The 17464-nt window shown below is 47.6% G+C and overlaps 1 long non-coding RNA gene across 1 annotated transcript in view; it reads right to left on the bottom strand.

Annotated features, from left to right (window-relative positions):
- Positions 1-395: 395 nt before the first annotated feature.
- LOC120603827 (uncharacterized) overlaps positions 396-17464 on the bottom strand; it is an 88752-nt gene continuing 71683 nt past the window's right edge. The window contains exon 3 of the long non-coding RNA XR_005653176.1: positions 396-518. This is a non-coding gene — a long non-coding RNA (uncharacterized LOC120603827). The remainder of the gene's footprint in view (positions 519-17464) is intronic.

Below are 17464 nucleotides of genomic sequence, written 5' to 3'. Positions count from 1 at the left end.
AGCATCTCCCCGGGGCTCCTCAGCGTCATGCGTTCTCTCCAACAACGTCCTTTTTGTTCTACGCTTTACCTAGTGACATTTACTAGGTACAGATTGAAGAATTTCTCTCCCTCTTCATTAGGCTTCCCCTTCTAGCCTATAGAACTGTAACTGAAGTGAATCCTCTTCCAGCCCGTTCCTGGACCGGAAGTGCTTCGCAGCCTCCCACCCCAACGGGGGTCCTTGGAGCCCCAGACCTACTGAATAGGGAATCTCTGGTGTGGAGCCCAGGAAGCTGCATTTTAAATCGTATCCTTGACACTGTCACAGCCACTGGGTCTGGAAACCTGAATCTTTCACCTTTTATTGATGTTACCTAAACTTAATTATGCACAGGGCTTACCTGGGATCTTGTTGAAATGCGGATTGTGATCCCACAGATCTGGGGCAGGGCCTGAGGATCTGTGTTTCTAAGAAGCTCCCAGGCGATGCTGACACTGCAGGTCCAGGGCCCACACCTTGTACTGAGGGTTTAGGCCCTGAGACGTATCCACGAGTCGCTTTGAAGGAGCTGCCAGGCCTGCAACCCCAGGCTCCCCCACCCCACACCCCCCCCCCCCCAGGAATCTCCAACAATGGCTTAGAATCAAATCAATGTCCCTCAGCTCAATTGTTTATTGGAGCAGACTTGCACTGGTGCAAAAGCCGATTGTTAAGTTTTCAGGAATTTTGTGAGCCAGTTGATAAACAGAGCCACTATTAACCATTAAATCATATAAATTGAAAATTAAATAAATTGCATTGAAAACAATGACAATAAATACTCAAAACGCATCACTTCTTAATTATCTTAACTACATCTAACAAATTCTATGTTTTTATTGACCCGATATGGTGGAAATACTATATAAAGGCATGACATTGTGTATTTCATTCCAGGGTTCAATGATATCGGCCACAGTAGGAGTATTTATACCTTGGAAATCTGCAAAGGCTTGACTTTCTCAGAAAAGTGGTTGTTAAACATTTGCCAGTGCATCTACAGTCCTCAAATGCCTGCCTGTGCCATAATCCCCTGGGGGCCTTGATAAAAATGCAAACAACGAAGACTGCCTAAGACCTCCTGAAACCCAGCTCTCTGGGTGTGGGACTTGGAGATCTGGGTTTTTTTTAAAACAAGTGACCCAGGCGATTTCTTATCTACAACGAAGTTGCTACAGAATATCAATTAAATCTCTCTAATTAGCAAAATTCAAATTGGATGAAGACACTGTTCTCATTGGCACCCTTTTCTTGTTAAGAAATCATTTCCAATGGCTTTCGAAAAGTCTTGATCTAAATTCTGGGCAGAGCACTTTCCCTCCAGACCCCAACAGGAAGTTCATCGGGAAGCTCAATGGAAGCCTTGTCCCCTAAGTGTCCTGGCTTCTGACCCCACACGCAAAAGCCTTTGTTTTTTTCCTTCATAAGGATGGAGTGTGGCCCAGAATTTTTCATGCTCAAATGTCTCATCAGGCTTAGGTCTAAGTGCAGACCCGTTAGGAATGGTTGGAGAGAATTAAGAGTCAAGACACTTAATGACTAGGACATAAAGAAGATTCTGCCAGATTGTAGAATCTAAAGCTTTATTGAAATCTGCCAAGGTTTGTCCATCCCTGGGGTCACGGAACTAGGCAAATGTGGTCCTTATAGAGACCGATCCTATAGCTCTGTGTTCTAATCGACAGTTATTAAGCTCCATATTTCCTTCACATTAGGTAAGAACTTGTGTTCATTTCTCTCTTGTTCCTTCGGCATGTGTTCCTACATGTATTCCTGTCACCATGGTACAAATGAGGAAATAGCTTGATTTAAGAATCTCTAGTATTTTGATTTGTTTTATATCTTCCATATCCCTTTATTATGTTCATGCTTTATTGTATCTTATAGTACATATGTAATATTTGTAAATAAAAGTTAATGTTTCTATTACTAAAAAAGGAAAGAAAGAAAGAAAGAGAGAGACAGAGAGAAAGAGAGAAGAAAGAGAGAAAGAAAGAAAAAGAAAGAAAGAAAGAAAGAAAGAAAGAAAGAAAGAAAGAAAGAAAGAAAGAAAGAAAGAAAAACTTGCCTAGGTGGATGACATTCCTCACACCTTAATTTCTAACCATGTGTATTAGTTTTCGGTTGCTGCATAGCAAATTGTCACAAACTTAGGGGCTTAAAACAACACAAGTTTGTTATCTAACAGTTTCTATCCATGTGTCAAGAGTCCAGGAAAGGGTTAACCAGGTCCCCACTCAGGGTATCCCTAGGCTAAAATCAGGGTACCAGCCAGTGATGCAATTCTCATCTAAGTTTCTGCCAAAACCAAGTACCGCTTAGATTTTATTTACTTAATTTTTCTTTCAATAAACTCACTTTATAAAAACTCAGTCCTGTCCTAAGCAATAATGTTCATAAAAGTCCCGAATTCGAGGCAAAGCAAAACAAAAGAAACAGAAAACACAGATAAAAATGTAAAAAAAAAGAGTCCCAGGTTTAATGGTCTTGTTTTTCCTAATTATATGTTAAACACTCCATTGTTGCAAAAGTTTTAAGCATTTTATCTCAAATCATCTTGTGCCCCAATTGAACTCATACCACACTTCAGAATATCTCACTAAACCACATCTGGACTTCCTGACCCCACAACCAACACTAACAGGTCCTGAACACCTTACAAGTAATTTCTCTTGCCACAAAGTCCAGGCTGCCAGACCCAAGCCAGTGTGGTCCTGGAGACAGGTACATTTTTTTTATACAAAGGCCTCTATAAATTTGATACACACATCATCAGCACCAGAAATGAATTTCCACAGCATGTACTAGCGTGTCCGCAGATTTTTGAGAACCTTAAAAAGTATCTTCCAGTACAACATATCATTTAACCGTTACAAATTATGAGGCAATTACCATCATCCCCACTTTATAGGTGAGGAAATCGAGTCTCAGGGAAGTCTTCAAACACCGCTCCTCTGATGCATTCAGCAGCATTTTCCACGGCATCATTGCTCTTTCCCAAACAACACGCTAGTTCTTCCCCAGTGGCCATTTTCCTTTCACGAATTTGGTAGTTGAGCACATGGCCTCTAGGAATAAAGACTGCATTTTTCCAGCTTCTCTTGCAGCTGGAAGTGGCCATGTGACTAAGTGCTGGCCAATAGGGATGTGAATGGAAGAGATGTGTACAACTTCTGGGTTGTGCCCTTCAGGAAACATATCAGCCTTTGCCTTTTCTCTCTCCTGTGGCTGGAATGCAGCATGATGGTGGGAGCTTCAGCAGCTTTCTTGTCCAATGAGGTGATCTTGGAAAATGGATGCTATGCGTAGGAAAACAACAAGCTAGGAGGTCCCTGGGGACTTTTTGGAACAGAACTGCCCTGTCAGCCCTAAATAGCCTTTTTCTGGACCATTACACAAGAAAGAAAGAAACATTTATCCTGTTTTAGCCACTGTTGTTTCAGTCTCTGTTATTCACAGCCAAACCTTTTCATGACTAATATAAAGTCACACTGAGGAAGGGAAAAGCCAAGATTTCAATGTCGCCAATTTACCAAGCAATTCCCTATTTTCTTGGAAACAGAACACCTGACCCGCAGTGGGGCTGTGGGAACAGGAGAGGCAGCTGAGTCACGGCCCACAGGTGGTATGCTTATCCACGGAGGTGGAGCCTCGACCCAAGACCTCAGTACCTGCCACCTACCAGCAATCTGGTACTACAGACTCATTCCTTCTGACAGCTCTTCTTAATGATGTGTTTCCTGTAAGCCAACTACTCACCAGGAATTAAAAAAACAAAATCAAAGCGGCCCCACGGAGCATGCCAGACACTGATGAATACCAGATCAAAGCCAGCTGGGCTGGCAAACTGATGCCTGCTTCCCTGAGCTCTTCTGAGAACTTAGAAAACGGCAGAGGAGAGTAATAGAGGGGCATCGAAACTTTACTAGGGGATGGAGGGAAAGTGAGTCTAAGAAAAATAAAGCCTACCCAGAGATGGCGGGAAAAGAAGGAGTCGCTTTTGGCAGGAGCACATTGGACGAGCACAGTAGGTGTTGTTGGACAGAGGAAGAAAAGAATTGTCATTTCTCAAAGCATCTCCAATGTTGACCTAACTCTGCTGGGTCTACAGCCCTGGTCCAGCCCCTGGAATTCTGCCAACATTTTCTCACTTCTCAAATTGTTACTTCACACATCAACAACAACTGAAGGTGGGATCCTTCCCAACTGCAGCCACCTCCACCTTGGGTGCTCCCCAAGTGGCTTTCAATAGTGATGCCAATCTGCGGTTTCTGGATTATTGATTTTTCACTGCCCCTTCTCCATCAGCTCCAACAAGGGAGACAAGGCGCACTGGCTTGGCAGGAGGAAAAAATAATTAATTGGATGTCAGTATCCAGAACAGGAGAAGTAATGGTAATTATTGCTACTATTTATTTATTGCCCACAGTGTGTCAGGCATTATGCTGTGTGATTTAAATCTTTAGTCCAGTGATAACAGCTAATATTGATGGAGTGTTTACTATATGCCCAGCATATCGTAAAATGTTAAACACTTTTTCATCTATTAGCTCATTTAATCATCTCAAAAACCCTAAGAGGTAGGTACTGTTCTTATCTCCATGTTACTGATAAAGGACATCGAGGCATAGCGGCGGTGGGGGGTGATGGGAGTGATTTCTCAAAGCCACATGACAGCTAGGATGGACCCAATACAGAGTACTTGGTGTCCCACGAGGATGGGAGGGAAAAGGCACAACATACGTTCCACTTTCTCATGAAAGACATGGAATCACACAAGAGGATTGTGGGTAATGCTGTCCATCAAACACACAGTAGAGGTTGTCCCATCTCCAACATCCACATCCCACGGTGCAAGCAGGGGCTTGTCAGGATGAGCGGAGAATTCTCTGAGAGGCTTTTCCTCTTCCTTTGCTTTCTGACCCCCACAGAAAAGCAAGGTTTTGTCATCTAGGCGGTGCTGAAGACCCGCCTGGCCTGTCAACAGCCCCTGAGAAGTGCGGATGAGGCCTCTGCGCCTCCGGGCAGGCTGAGGACCTCCCCAGCCCCAGACAGTGTCCTGGCAGCGGGGAGCCTGTAAGGGGCAAACGGCTCGCTGTACAAGGAGAGGCCCAAAGAGTTCAGGAGACGCGAGTTCCAGTTCGCAATCCTCTAGACTCCTCGAGATAATTCCTCTGCCTCTCCCAAGGTTCAAACAGAAGTCAAAAGGACGTTGAGAGAAAAAAGGGAGGTCTCAGCCCTTTCTGCCTTGCCGTGCCATTGTGAAGTTCAAACTGCTCGTTGAAAATATTTGAAGTTCTTTTAAAAAACAAAGAATTATTATGAGGAGAGTTTCCTCCCTTACACACACACACACACACACACACAGTATTTTCAGGGTGTAAAAATCCAAAGGGAGCCTATGTTAAAAGCACTTAGGATTGGTGAGGATGGGGAGAAACTGGAACTCTTGCGCTTTGCTGGTGGGAATGTAAAATGATGCAGCCGCTGTGGAAAACAATATGGCGCTTCCTCAAAAAATTAAAAATAGAATTACCATGTCACCCAGCAAGCTCACTTCTGGGGATATACCTACAAGAATTGAAAGCAGGCACTCGGACAGATATTTGTTCACTGCAGCGTTATTCTCAAGGACCAGAGGGTAGAAACAACAGAAGTGTCCCTCGGTGGAGGAATGGGCACTCGAAATGGGGTCTATACATACCACGGAGTATTAATGAGCCTTAAAGAAGGAAGGAAATTCTGACACATGCGACTACCTGGGCGAAACTCAAAGACATCACGCTAAGTGAATAAGCCAGACACGAAAGGACCAATACTGAGTGATTCCACTTACGTGAGGTACCTAAGTTGTCAGATTCTTCGAGACGGAAAGCGGAATAGTTACCCAAGGCTGAGAGGGTGGGAAAACAGAAATTTATTCTTTCGTGGGGACAGAGTTTCAGTCTGGGATGATGAGACGTTTCTAGAGATGGATGTACTTAATGCATTGTACACTTTAAATAGTTAAAGTGGGAACTTGTATATTTATCTTTGACCACGATTAAAAAAAAATACAACTTAAAACCGCTCAGAGCCCCCAGGACACAAGGCATTTTTAAAATTGACATTTCTCTGGGTTGTGGACCCCGGTATCCCTTCAGGCGATAGACAGTGTGATTCTGCCCAAGATCTAGAAAGAAGCCGAGGGCCAGTCCACTCCCTCGCCCAGTGTTTCTCCACTGCGGGATCCCATTTTGGCCATTTCCAAGGTGCCTGTCCCTCCCACACCATCTCCCCAGGACTGGGCACGTGTAATGATACAGCCACTTATCAGGTGAACTCATTTAATCCCCGTGACCTCATGAGGTAGGTACCACCACTGCCTTCATGTTACAGATGAGGAAACCGAGGCACAGAAATGTTCAGTCACTTGCCCGAGGTTTCACAAACCGTTGGGGACAGAGTGACAGGATGCCGAAACAGGCCGGCTGGCTCCAGAGCCATATTCCTAATCATAGCTCCCGCTGTCATTCTAAATCAAGCGTGACATTCAAGAGGGAGGAACTTCCAAATGCAGGTGAGTTTCTTCCTGTCGGTTTGTTTGGGGCTTCTGTGAAGTCAGACCTCATCAGAGAAGCCGCCCACTATGAGGGCGCTGACGCCAATGGCGGCTCCCTCGCGTCAAATGCCTTCCATGACCCGGGCACCATCTCTTTTAATCCTCACAATTCCGCCACGTGCGCAGATACGGCCCCTACTTCCCAGGTGATGACGGCAGGGCTCCGTCTTCAGCTAGAGTGTCTGAGTCTACACCTGAGCCGGGATTGAAAGCCAGATGTGGCTGCCTTGAGAGCCTCTACCCCTAAACCCAGCAATTCCCAACCATTTTGTCCTCTTTTGTCCCCCAGGGGACACTGGGCAATATCTAGAGACATCTTCAGTTATCGGGACTGCAGAGTGTGCTACTGGCATCTGAGGGGTGGAGGTCAGGGACGCCGCTGAATGTCCTGCAGGGCCCGGGTCCGTGCTCACCGCATGGAACTATCCAGCTCAGAATGTCAACCGTGCTGGGGCTGGAAATCCTGCCTCAACTCTAGGCTGTAAATAACAGGAGAGCGACGATCTCAGCTTAGGTGTTTTAAATTTCCCCCAAAGTCTTAAAATACACACCGTGGCCTGTCAGCCATGGCTATCTCTAGGTGGTGAGAACACCGGTGAGTTTTATTTTCTTCTTTTTGGCAAAAGTGCCTTTTCTAAATTATCTTCAATGAATATACATTAGCCCTGCAATCAAATAAGTTTCAGCTTTTTAAAGAAGTCCACGGCTTTCGCGATGAGAATCTTTCCAGGCTGCCATTTCGTTACCTGATGCTGAGTTTCAGGAAGGCAGGTCAAGGTCACGGGCTGGCTCTGCAGGTCAGGGGGATAGTCACCCTCTGACTTTGCCTCTCTGAACCTGTTTCCTTACCGGCGACATGGAGATGCTAACCTCCTGGGTCTGCGCCACAGTGGTCCTTCTGGATGCCTGGCCAGCTGCCAGGCACTGTGGAGCCAAGAATGTCACACACATTAGCTCAGTTCAACTCCTCACCAGTCCACGAGACTGGATAATGAACCTCAAGAAGAAGTCACTTGCCCAAGATCATGCAGACAGCAGGTAGTAAAAATGAGGTTCGAATCAAAAGAGTTTGACCTCCCAAAGGCCAGTTCTTGACTTGCATTCTGTGCAGCTCCACACCAGCCAGCAGGTCACTGACTCCAGCACTGGCGGCTTCTGCACTTCCTGCTCGTGAAGGCACTCTGAGAAGTCATCCATGAGAGACAGCTGAAGAATGCCACATGCAGCTGGCATCCTTGAGCTCCTTGCACATAAAGGGCTGTGTTGTATGCATCTCGCTCTATCTTTCTAGGCCCAAGGAGACCTGGGATGAACCAGCTCAGCAGTCAATATCTGGACTGATGCAGGAAGCTGTTGCCTTCCTTAATCCTCCCAGGCAGGGGACAAAGGCCAGGTTGGGTCAGACCCGTCTTCTGTGGAAGCAGGGCAGGGTGGGTGGAGCGCCTCTGAGCTCTCCCCACTTCCACCTCCCTTGTGAAGATGTTACCTGCCCTCAGCAGGCTGCAGGCTGAGCTCGGGTGAGCCCTAAAGTACCTGGTACACCACCAAATGCCACCAGTCAGTTCCAGGCTGTGACCCATGGAGGTAGGGTTGCCAGAATTAGCAGATGATTGCATGGGACATACTCGTACTAAAAGACATTTTAGTACGAGTATGTCCCATGCAATATTTGGGGCATACTAATACTTAAAATAGTATTCGTTGTTTATTTGAAGTTCAGATTTAACTGGCAATCGTGTGTCTTAAATGGCAACCCCATAGGGAGGAAAGGGCGGAGGGCTGCAGTGTTAGTCAACTCAATTCAGACTGGGCCTCGGTGACTCCTTTTCTATCTGTGCTGGGATCTGAACCCTCTCTGATTCTACCATTGCATCTTTCTTAAAAGCACATCTTTCTCTTCCGTTTCCTGCATAATGTCCTCCCTCGGCTCCCCATTAGCCAAGGCTAAAGGCTAATCTCCTTAGCCAAGTCTGTCCCGTGCACTGCTGTACCCCAGGGCACAGACATGGAGAGGCAGAACGAACAGATGCACTCTCAGAGGGAGGATGTGGCCCCAGTGGTCCAGTCCCTCTGCTCATCCATTTCTCTCTCCCTCGTTCATCCTACTGGGCCACCCTGAGCTTCTTCACTTCCCATCATCACCTGCCCCCAGCCCATCCCCTCCCAACTCCCACTCATTTTCCAAATCTCCGCTTTCCCTTGACCTCCACCCCGGGGAATCCGTGGCCTGCAGCCCATGCCAGCACTGCTCTAAACACGCACGGTGTCAGCTCTGCCGGTGTCAGGGTGAGGTGGGTATTCCCAGTGCCGATGGCCTTTGTACACCCAGGGGTGCAGCCAGAATTCCTAGCTATGAGGTCCAGCCCACACTTACACCCGCTCCTCTCTTAACCGCCCATATATGGAACGCTCCACCCTGGGTAGTGACCATCTGTTTGCTTGTCGGACCCCTTCGCTGCCCATGTGCTCCACGAGGAGAGGGACAGTGTCTTGTTCCCTGCTGCAGTCCCACTTCGTGTATGGCAGCATGATAGAGCAAGTCCGGCCTGACTAAATCAGAAGGTGGAGAACCCGGCGGGTTCGGTGACTCACAGTCAGGGAGATGTTTACGGGCTGAATAGGTATCAAGTAAAAGTTGGGTCAGAAATATTCAGGTCGGAGTGGGCATCTGCAAATGGGCTCATGCCCACTGGGATTCGATTCCGGTCTGTTCCACGGGCTGACTCTCTGTTTCGTGCACGTGGTCACATGGTGAGTCAGCGGAGGAACCAAGAGAGGAACGGGGGCTGGACCATCTCCAAGGCAACCTCCACTCAGCTCCCTGGGGACAAACGGATGGGAAGAACATCTGAGTGCTCACTGTGCCACCCCTGACCACCAACCCCCCGGTCAGCCCCTGTCTCGTCTGCCTCCTAGCACTAGGGTTTTCCCAGGCTCCTTTCCAGCCAGGGGTGAGATGTGCCCTCATCCCAGCCAGTGAGCCACAGGGGACAGATCTCTCAAGATGCTAGAAAGTAGATCTTCTTAGATAATAAGACATAAGCTTACAAAGAGAGAGCCTCTTGCCTGTGACCCCACTTCCTCTCCAGAAGGAGGTGAGGACACATGCGTGGAGCTGTGGCAACCATCTTATAACTATGAGGTGATAAATCTGAGGACAAAAGGTCAACCCAGAAAAGCCTAGGTCCCTAGCACACTCTTTACGGTATGAAGTATCCTAATCCTTCTGCTCCGCAGACCTCTTGTTAAAATAGCAACAATTATTCTCATGCTTTAGCTACTGTTATCAGGGGTTTTGCTACTGGTGGCCTAACACGCCCTAACGAATATGCTTTTCTCCTTCTCAGATGCAATCAATCCACAGTGTGAATGGTTATCTCAGCCCAGGATGGGTCCCACTGATGACTCAAGGAAAAGGCCAGTGCTCTCTGCAGGCTAGTTGTCACGTCCCCTTCGTGCATGTCTGGAACGGAGACAGGAGGAGCTGGAGCTGGCATATTCGCATCTCTTTCGTTCGGCATCTCGGCCACTTCTCCTGCAAGTCACAGCCATCCCAGGTCTGTAGTGAAAACTCCCCAGCCCCATGACTGTATCCGAGTCTAATCTGATGCCAGCTGCTCTTGCTTTTCATATCTCCTTCCCGGAGCCCAGCGTGCAACCCCTCCGCCATCTGCGGAGGGAGCTTTGCAGGCAGCCTTAATGATTATCGATGCTTTACGAGTCTGCGGGAGGCAGCAGAAGCCGGGCCAGGCTGCTGTGGCCTCCTACAGATGAATCCCTGTTCCTGCATCCAATCAGGTCCCCAGCCACAGAGCGAAGAGCATGGGGTTCTGAATCCGACAGACCGGGCTTCAAATCCCAGCTCTGCCGCTGAATGGCTGAGGGTTCTCCTGCACGTTCCTTCCAATCTCTGAGCCTCTGCATCCTTATCCTTAACCTCAGGTGGGCATAGCCAGAGAACCTACCTACCTTGGGGAGCGTGAGGGTCAGGTGACTCTATGGGCAGTCCCTGACACAGTGCTTGGGGCGCTTTGCGGGTGACCACTGTTAGCTATTCTAAGCCCCAGAGGGCCACTCTTAACCCATTGACGTCCAACATTCTTATCAGGTGAGCACTCGCTTTGTGGGGAACCGAGGCACAGCCAGGTTTTGATAATATGGGAGCGGGAAAGGGCTCCGGAGTATGAGAAAAGCAAATCCACAGGGCTCGCGCACTTACAGAGGACTTTCGCAAACTCCCCACCTCATCCTCCTAATGATCCTGAGGCGGGTCCTTCGTGCAGACGAGGGAAGCTGAGGTCAGGAACTGTGAGCCATTTGCCCAGTGTGCACGGCTACTGTGTGACTCCAGGACCAGGGCTCTTTCCACCACCCTCGATGTCTGGGATGGGAACCCAGGCAGCTGCTCCCACACACAGAGCCGCCCTCCTCCCCAGCAGAGGGATCCTCAAAACACCTGAAAGAGGGGTTCATGAAATAGGCTAAAGTCGGATTCTGAGCTGCCTCCTTACAGCCCTCTCCTTCCCCAATTAAGAGGGTCTGCCACTTCCTGCTATGACCTGGGACACGTGACTAAGCCACTCTGAGCATCTCCTCCTCCCTCTCTGCAGCACTGGGGTGGTAGTGGGGGGGCGGGTAACATTGGTGCCTTCCTTATAGGGCACTGTGACCTGAGGCTGGGATAGAGGGCACCCACCACCCTTCCCCCATCATTTATGAGGGGAGCCCATTTCCGGGGCGGTGCAGCTGTGAGCCATCCAACCCTCCCCTACATCAGAAAGGTGACATATGATCCAAGTCCATCCAATCAGAGCGCCCCATCCATGCCCTGCCACAGTGACTAGGGGCACGGATGGGCATGTGACCCAAACAGGACAGATCCAACCCCTGCAGGAACTTCCCAAAAAGACTCCTCTTTCTGCACGAGTGGCTGAGCCTGGCCTGCTGGAGGCCACCAGCTCCTATCTGCGTTAAGAAGGGGTGGGGTGAGGGGTGGCAGTTCAGACCCAACTAAACCGAGTAGACTGGGAGTGGGGGAGGGAAGGTTTTCCCCAAAGGAAATGGAGATGCTGTTTCCGGAAGAAGAGAGAATGTGGGCTAGGTTGGTCAAAACAACAGATGGTCATCACAGACATTATCACCAGGAGGTTCCAGGAACTGAGCTGACACGCTGCCAAATATCAGACCATTGGTTTCCTGGTGATCCTGAATTACCTGGACCACTCGCTGCTCAATTTCCAGCTTCTGGAAGGAGGACTTAGGTCAGAAAGTGATTCTAATGATGCATGGAGCATTTGAATTCACTCCCCAGCTTGGATGCAGGACTACGATTATTTAAGTCTTATTTGTGACTCATGGCTGTCTTGCTGACACTGGAATTGTTTTGTCAGGATGTGTCTTTGGTGCCAGGCTTTGCTTCCGCCCCTCCCCCCTTCGGAAGCCTCCCCGGGGCTTGAATGTAAACAGAAGGTTGGATGTCGATGAGGCAGGAGCAGCAGGATGGCTGCGGCGAGATAACCGAGCTGCTGTGCAGTGGGTGCGGGATGAAGCCTGAGGGTGCCTCTCGGCTGGTGCACCTCCAACACCAGCTCCCATCCGTCACACGTGTTGCAAATGACTTAATGCGACCTAGGTGTCATCCACCAGCCCCGCCGCCTGCCAAGCCAACTCAGCATCGGGTCCTGTCCATTCTTCCTCTTAAACCTCTCTCGGGCTCCACCATTTTCTCGGCCACCTTTTTCGCAGACACCATCCCTGTGTCCCCTCCGACTGACTGCTGCATCCATCCCTCTCGCTGATCCCCGTACACCCGCCCTTGCCGTCCAGAAGCCACAGTCATCTCTTCAAGAAGCAAATACGGCCCTGTACCCACTCCCTTCGCTCATTAACATCCTTCGATAGCTCCCTGTTGCCCTCAGACTCAAGTCCGGACTCCTTGGCATGGTTTAGAGGAAGGCGAATGGCTTGGCCACTACCTAACTCTTCCACTTTTCCGCTATCCTCTCACGATGAGCTTCTCTGGGGTCCTCGGATGAGCTATGCTCTCCCACCTCTGCAGGGCCTTTGCGTCATACGCCCTTCCCCGTGCCTGGAACACTTCTTACTTCCTCATCTGCTGAAATCTAGTCATCCTTCGGTTGTCAGCAGAGAAACCCCCACAGTCCCCTGCTCCTCACCCATCACGAGTAAATGTCAATTCTTTATTTTCCACAANGAAACTAATTTAAATAAATTTATTTTAAAAAAGAAAGAAAAGTACGCAAGTCATAAGTCTACAACTTTCTGAATCATCACCAAGCGAACACACCTGCATGAACACAACCCAGCTAACGATATTGACCACTAAAGGATCCCAACAGACCTACTGTGCTTCCTAGCGAGCCTTCCCCTCCCCCTCTCCAAAGGAAACCACAGTATTGACTTCTAAGACAATGATTCTTTTGGTTGTTTTTAAACTTTACGTTAATAACTTCGTATTTATGTTATATTTCTAATTTCCGATGAATTAACTTTATCGTCACACAGTAAGGACTCTTTCATGTCTGGCTCTGTTCACACAACACTGTTTTTGAGATTGCTAATTTGTTCATTCTTATTGTCGTACAGTATTTCATTGTGGACGTACGCCGCAACTTATTCATCCATTCTACTGTTGATGGACCTTCGGATAATTTCTAGTCTGAGGATATTAATGTCTTTTGGTGCTCAGATGTACACGATTCTGTTGAATATGTACAAGGAGGGGATAGACTGGGCCAGAGATACTTGTATGTTAATCTTTAGTAGACACTGCCAAACAGAGTTCAGAAGTGGTTGTATGAACTTACACTCCCAATGGATGAGAGTTCCAGTTACTGCCCATCCTCACCGACACTTAGTTCTGTTGGTTGTGCTAATGTCGGACATTCTGGCAGATGTGCAGTAGCCTCCCATTGCAAACTGGACTTACAGTTCCTTGATGATCAATGAGGTTGAGCACTAGGTATTAGATACACTCTTTTGGGCAGAATTTGTTTGGAGTCTTGCCATTTCCTATTAGTTTTGTGTGTGTGTGTGTTTCTTATTGATCAGTAGGAATATTGTGAATCATACTGTGACTATGACCTTATCTTTGGTGATTTGTGTCGCAAACATTTCTTCCATTCTGGACTTGTCTCCTCACTTTCTTGATGTGTTTTTGATGAACAAAAGTTCTTAATATTAATGTAATCCAATGTGCGTGTCTTTCATTTACGGTTAATGCTATGTGCGCCCTACCTAAGAAATCTTTCCTTAACCCAAAGTCAGGAAGATATTCTCCTACATTACCTTCTAGAAACTTTATTGTTTTACCTCCACATTTAGATTTCATATCTACCTGGAACTGGTTATTTACAGTGAAGAGTCAAGTTTCATGGTTTTTCCTTGTAGATATCTGACTGATCCAGCAATGCTTTTCAAAAGATCATCCTTGCCCACTACTCTGAAAGGCCATCTTTGTCATAAACTATATCAACTTCTGGGTCTGATTCTAGAACTTTCCATTCTTTTTATTTGCCTATTTTTTCTATCCTTATGCCAATATCACACTGTCTTGATTACCATTACTTGCTAATAAGCCTTAACATCTAATATCTTAACATGTAAGCACTCCAACTTTGTCCTTCTTCAAGATCGTCTTGGTTGTTCCTTACATTTTCATATAAAATGGAGAATCAGCTTATCAATTTCCACACATGGAAAAAGCAACCTGTTAACATTGTGAGGGATTGCATTGTACCTGTAGATTAATTTGAGAATAACTGACTTCTTTATACTATTGAATGACCCAATTCACAAATATATTATATCTCTCTATTTATTTATGTCTTTCATTATTTCTCTCCCTAATATTTTATAGTTTTCTACATAGATTCTTATACATCTTTCATTAGATTTATTCCTAGGTACCCGATTTTCGATACTGTTGTAAATCACGTTGCCTTTTAAACTTCATCCTATATTGTTTCTTGTTCTTACCTGGAAAGGCAATCATGAGATGGTTAGTTATGGGAGTGACCTATTTACTAGTGATTCTTGTTTCAAACATAAACACTCTTTTGAAGGATCAAACATCCTCACCAGCACCCCTGGTGCCCACCCCCTGAGACTGAGCAGAGACGAGTATGAGCATCAGAGGGGGGTGGAGGGTCAGGGGAGAACTTTCACTTGGGTTCCTGGGACTCAAGAGATGTGGGGAAATTTTTGTAAAAGAATTCAAGTGCATTTTTCATAAATACTCACAAAACGTTTTCTATGAGCCTTCGAACCTTCACAAATAGTTACCTAATACTCACCAACAGTGCAATAAATGCTCCCGCTTCCCAAAGCTCCCTGAATTTCTGAAATGAAGACCACTGACTGGATCAGTACAAATTCACTGCCAAAAAAAAAGTAAAGTCTGCACCCACAATAGCTGTGAGGTGGCAGAGAAAGCCCACGGCCCTACCCGCCACACCACACTGGCCTGAGAAGAATGACCTTCATTTCCCCCAAGCCATGGTGAGGAGAGCGGGGGAGGGAGGGAGAGAGAGAAGAGAAATTGGTTGATAGGCCAAAAGCTTATCATGCGAAGAGCTAATTCAACAGAAGGGATTCAATTCACCTAACAAGTAACGTATCGAGTGCCTACTAAGGGCCCAAAAGTGTCCTGTTTATAGTCCCTTCATGTCTCCTTGATGTGCCTCTCCCAGGTCACAGTGTCTTCACGTCCTGTCTTTGACATCCACGAGCTGTGGGTCTTTCACAAGGAACGTCCTTCCCCTTTCTGTGCCTCAGTTTCCCCATCTTTAAAACGGAGATGATGATAATTCTAACCTCATGGGATCTTTGTGACGATTCAATAAGCTAATGATTCTAATGCTTTCGGCAAGGTGCCTAGCACATAGAAATGCCCTCCGAATGTTGGTGATCATCTGAGTAATGTAGTGGGAAATGGAGTAGAGAGAAGGACGTAGGCGTCTGTGTGTCCGTTTTACAGTTAAAAAAACCAAAAACACTGAGAGGTCAAAACTGACTTTCTCAAGACACCCAAATCAGAAGCGAATAACTAAATTTGAATTTAAACCCGTAACTGTCCAAATCCAAAACCTTATTCTAGAGAGAAGAATATTATTTTGAATGATCGAGACAAAGAAAACCTGAGAATTTTTATTTCTATTTGGGATCCTAACGATAAAGAACAACACAGTGGCCTTCTGGAGGGCAGGCTAAAAGTTTTTACTGAGACCTTTGATTAAAGACAATTGCCCTTGGTGATGGAAGAGCTGACCTCGGCCCTCGGCCTATCAGGAAAGTTATCGCAAACGGCAAATGGAATTAAGCTTCCACTCAGCTCCTGCCAGATGGCCTCTGAAGCCACAGAACCACAGGACTTGATTACAATGACAAGGACAGGGTCGCGGGCCCCACACCGGAGAACAAAATCCACTTTCCAACGATTCTCCAATGACTTCAATGAGCTGTGGGCTAAACCAGGCAGTTAGTTGTTAAGCATAGATCTCTTTGTGGTTTTAATTAAATTTTCTCTGGTAGAAATGCTGCTTTGAGATTTTCGGAGGGAAAACATAATACTCAGGAAATGCAATTGGTTCGAAACTGTGTGTGTTGTATAATTCAAGCTCAGGTGCACCCTCTCCCCCGCCCCGGGCGTGTTTAAGAGCTCTCCTGTTTGATGGTCACTATAATTATCATTAGCAGCATCGTCATAACACCCACGTCCCTACTTACTGGTCCCATTCCCATCCATCTGTAAGGGTCAGCAAACTGCAGCCCCCGGGCCAAATCCAGCTGGTACTTGTTTTAGGAAATAAAGTTCGAGAACACAGCTGAGCTTGTTTGCTTATGTATTGCCAGAGGCTGCCTCCCTGCGCTAGCAGAGACTGTATGGGGCCAGCAAAGCCTACAATGTGTGTTCCCTGGCCCTGGAGGAACGCGTTGGCTGACTCCCGTAGAGACAGTATAATGAGAAAGACCCTCTGAAGGACATCTGGCCCTGCTCAGGAGCTTGGGCCTCGCCCAGAAGGCGATGGGAAGCCGCTGACAGGGTTGGAGGAGGAGGTAAAGTGGCCATTGCAGCAGATGCCTCGTCATGCCGTCTACCTGGACAAAGCTGCTTCCTGCAAACGCCTACAAGTCAACCTGGCACGCTGCAAGCCCGTTCTGCCCGCCGGTAGACCCGCTGCAGTGCCCGTCCAGGCTGCAGCCCTGATGCTGGCAGACAGGGAGGATCCATACCCCACTCCTGTCCTACACGGCTCCGGCATATTCCCCAGCACGACTCTGACTGTCCCAGCAATAACTTCCCCCACGGCACTCCCGCTCGTCCTCGTTCCCTTCCTACTCCCCCCAGGATTAGCTGCGCTGGCCTGGCACTCAAACCCTGTCACAAAGCCTGCTTCCAGGGGAAACCCAGATAAGATGGCTGGATCCTCATTTAAGGAAGATTACTCGGGCTGCAGCTTGGGAAGTAGTTGGGACGGGACCCTCGAAATACAGTTGCTGTCGTCATGACTGCACCTTCTTCTACCCAGAGTCCAGGCTATCCGGGGCTCCTCGTCCTTGCTCACTTCAGTGCCTCCCCCACACCCAGTCAAGCGCCAAAGCCAGACCAGTCTCCCTGCTGAATATTTCATGAATCCGCCCACTTCCGCCCGCACTAGGCCCAGTCACCATCGGCTCTCTCCTGAGTAACCACTCGAACCTCCTCCCCGCTTCTCCCCTGTTCAAACCCTCCCCTAACGCCCACCTCACTGAGAATACAATCCAAAGGTCTCCCCGTGACCTGTAGGGACCTAAGCGATCTGACCCCCTCACCGCTCTAAC

Source organism: Pteropus medius, unplaced genomic scaffold (assembly GCF_902729225.1).
Source record: "Pteropus medius unplaced genomic scaffold, Ma_sr-lr_union100, whole genome shotgun sequence".
Taxonomy (NCBI): Eukaryota; Metazoa; Chordata; class Mammalia; order Chiroptera; family Pteropodidae; genus Pteropus; species Pteropus medius.
This window is presented reverse-complemented; position numbering and strand designations above follow the sequence as displayed.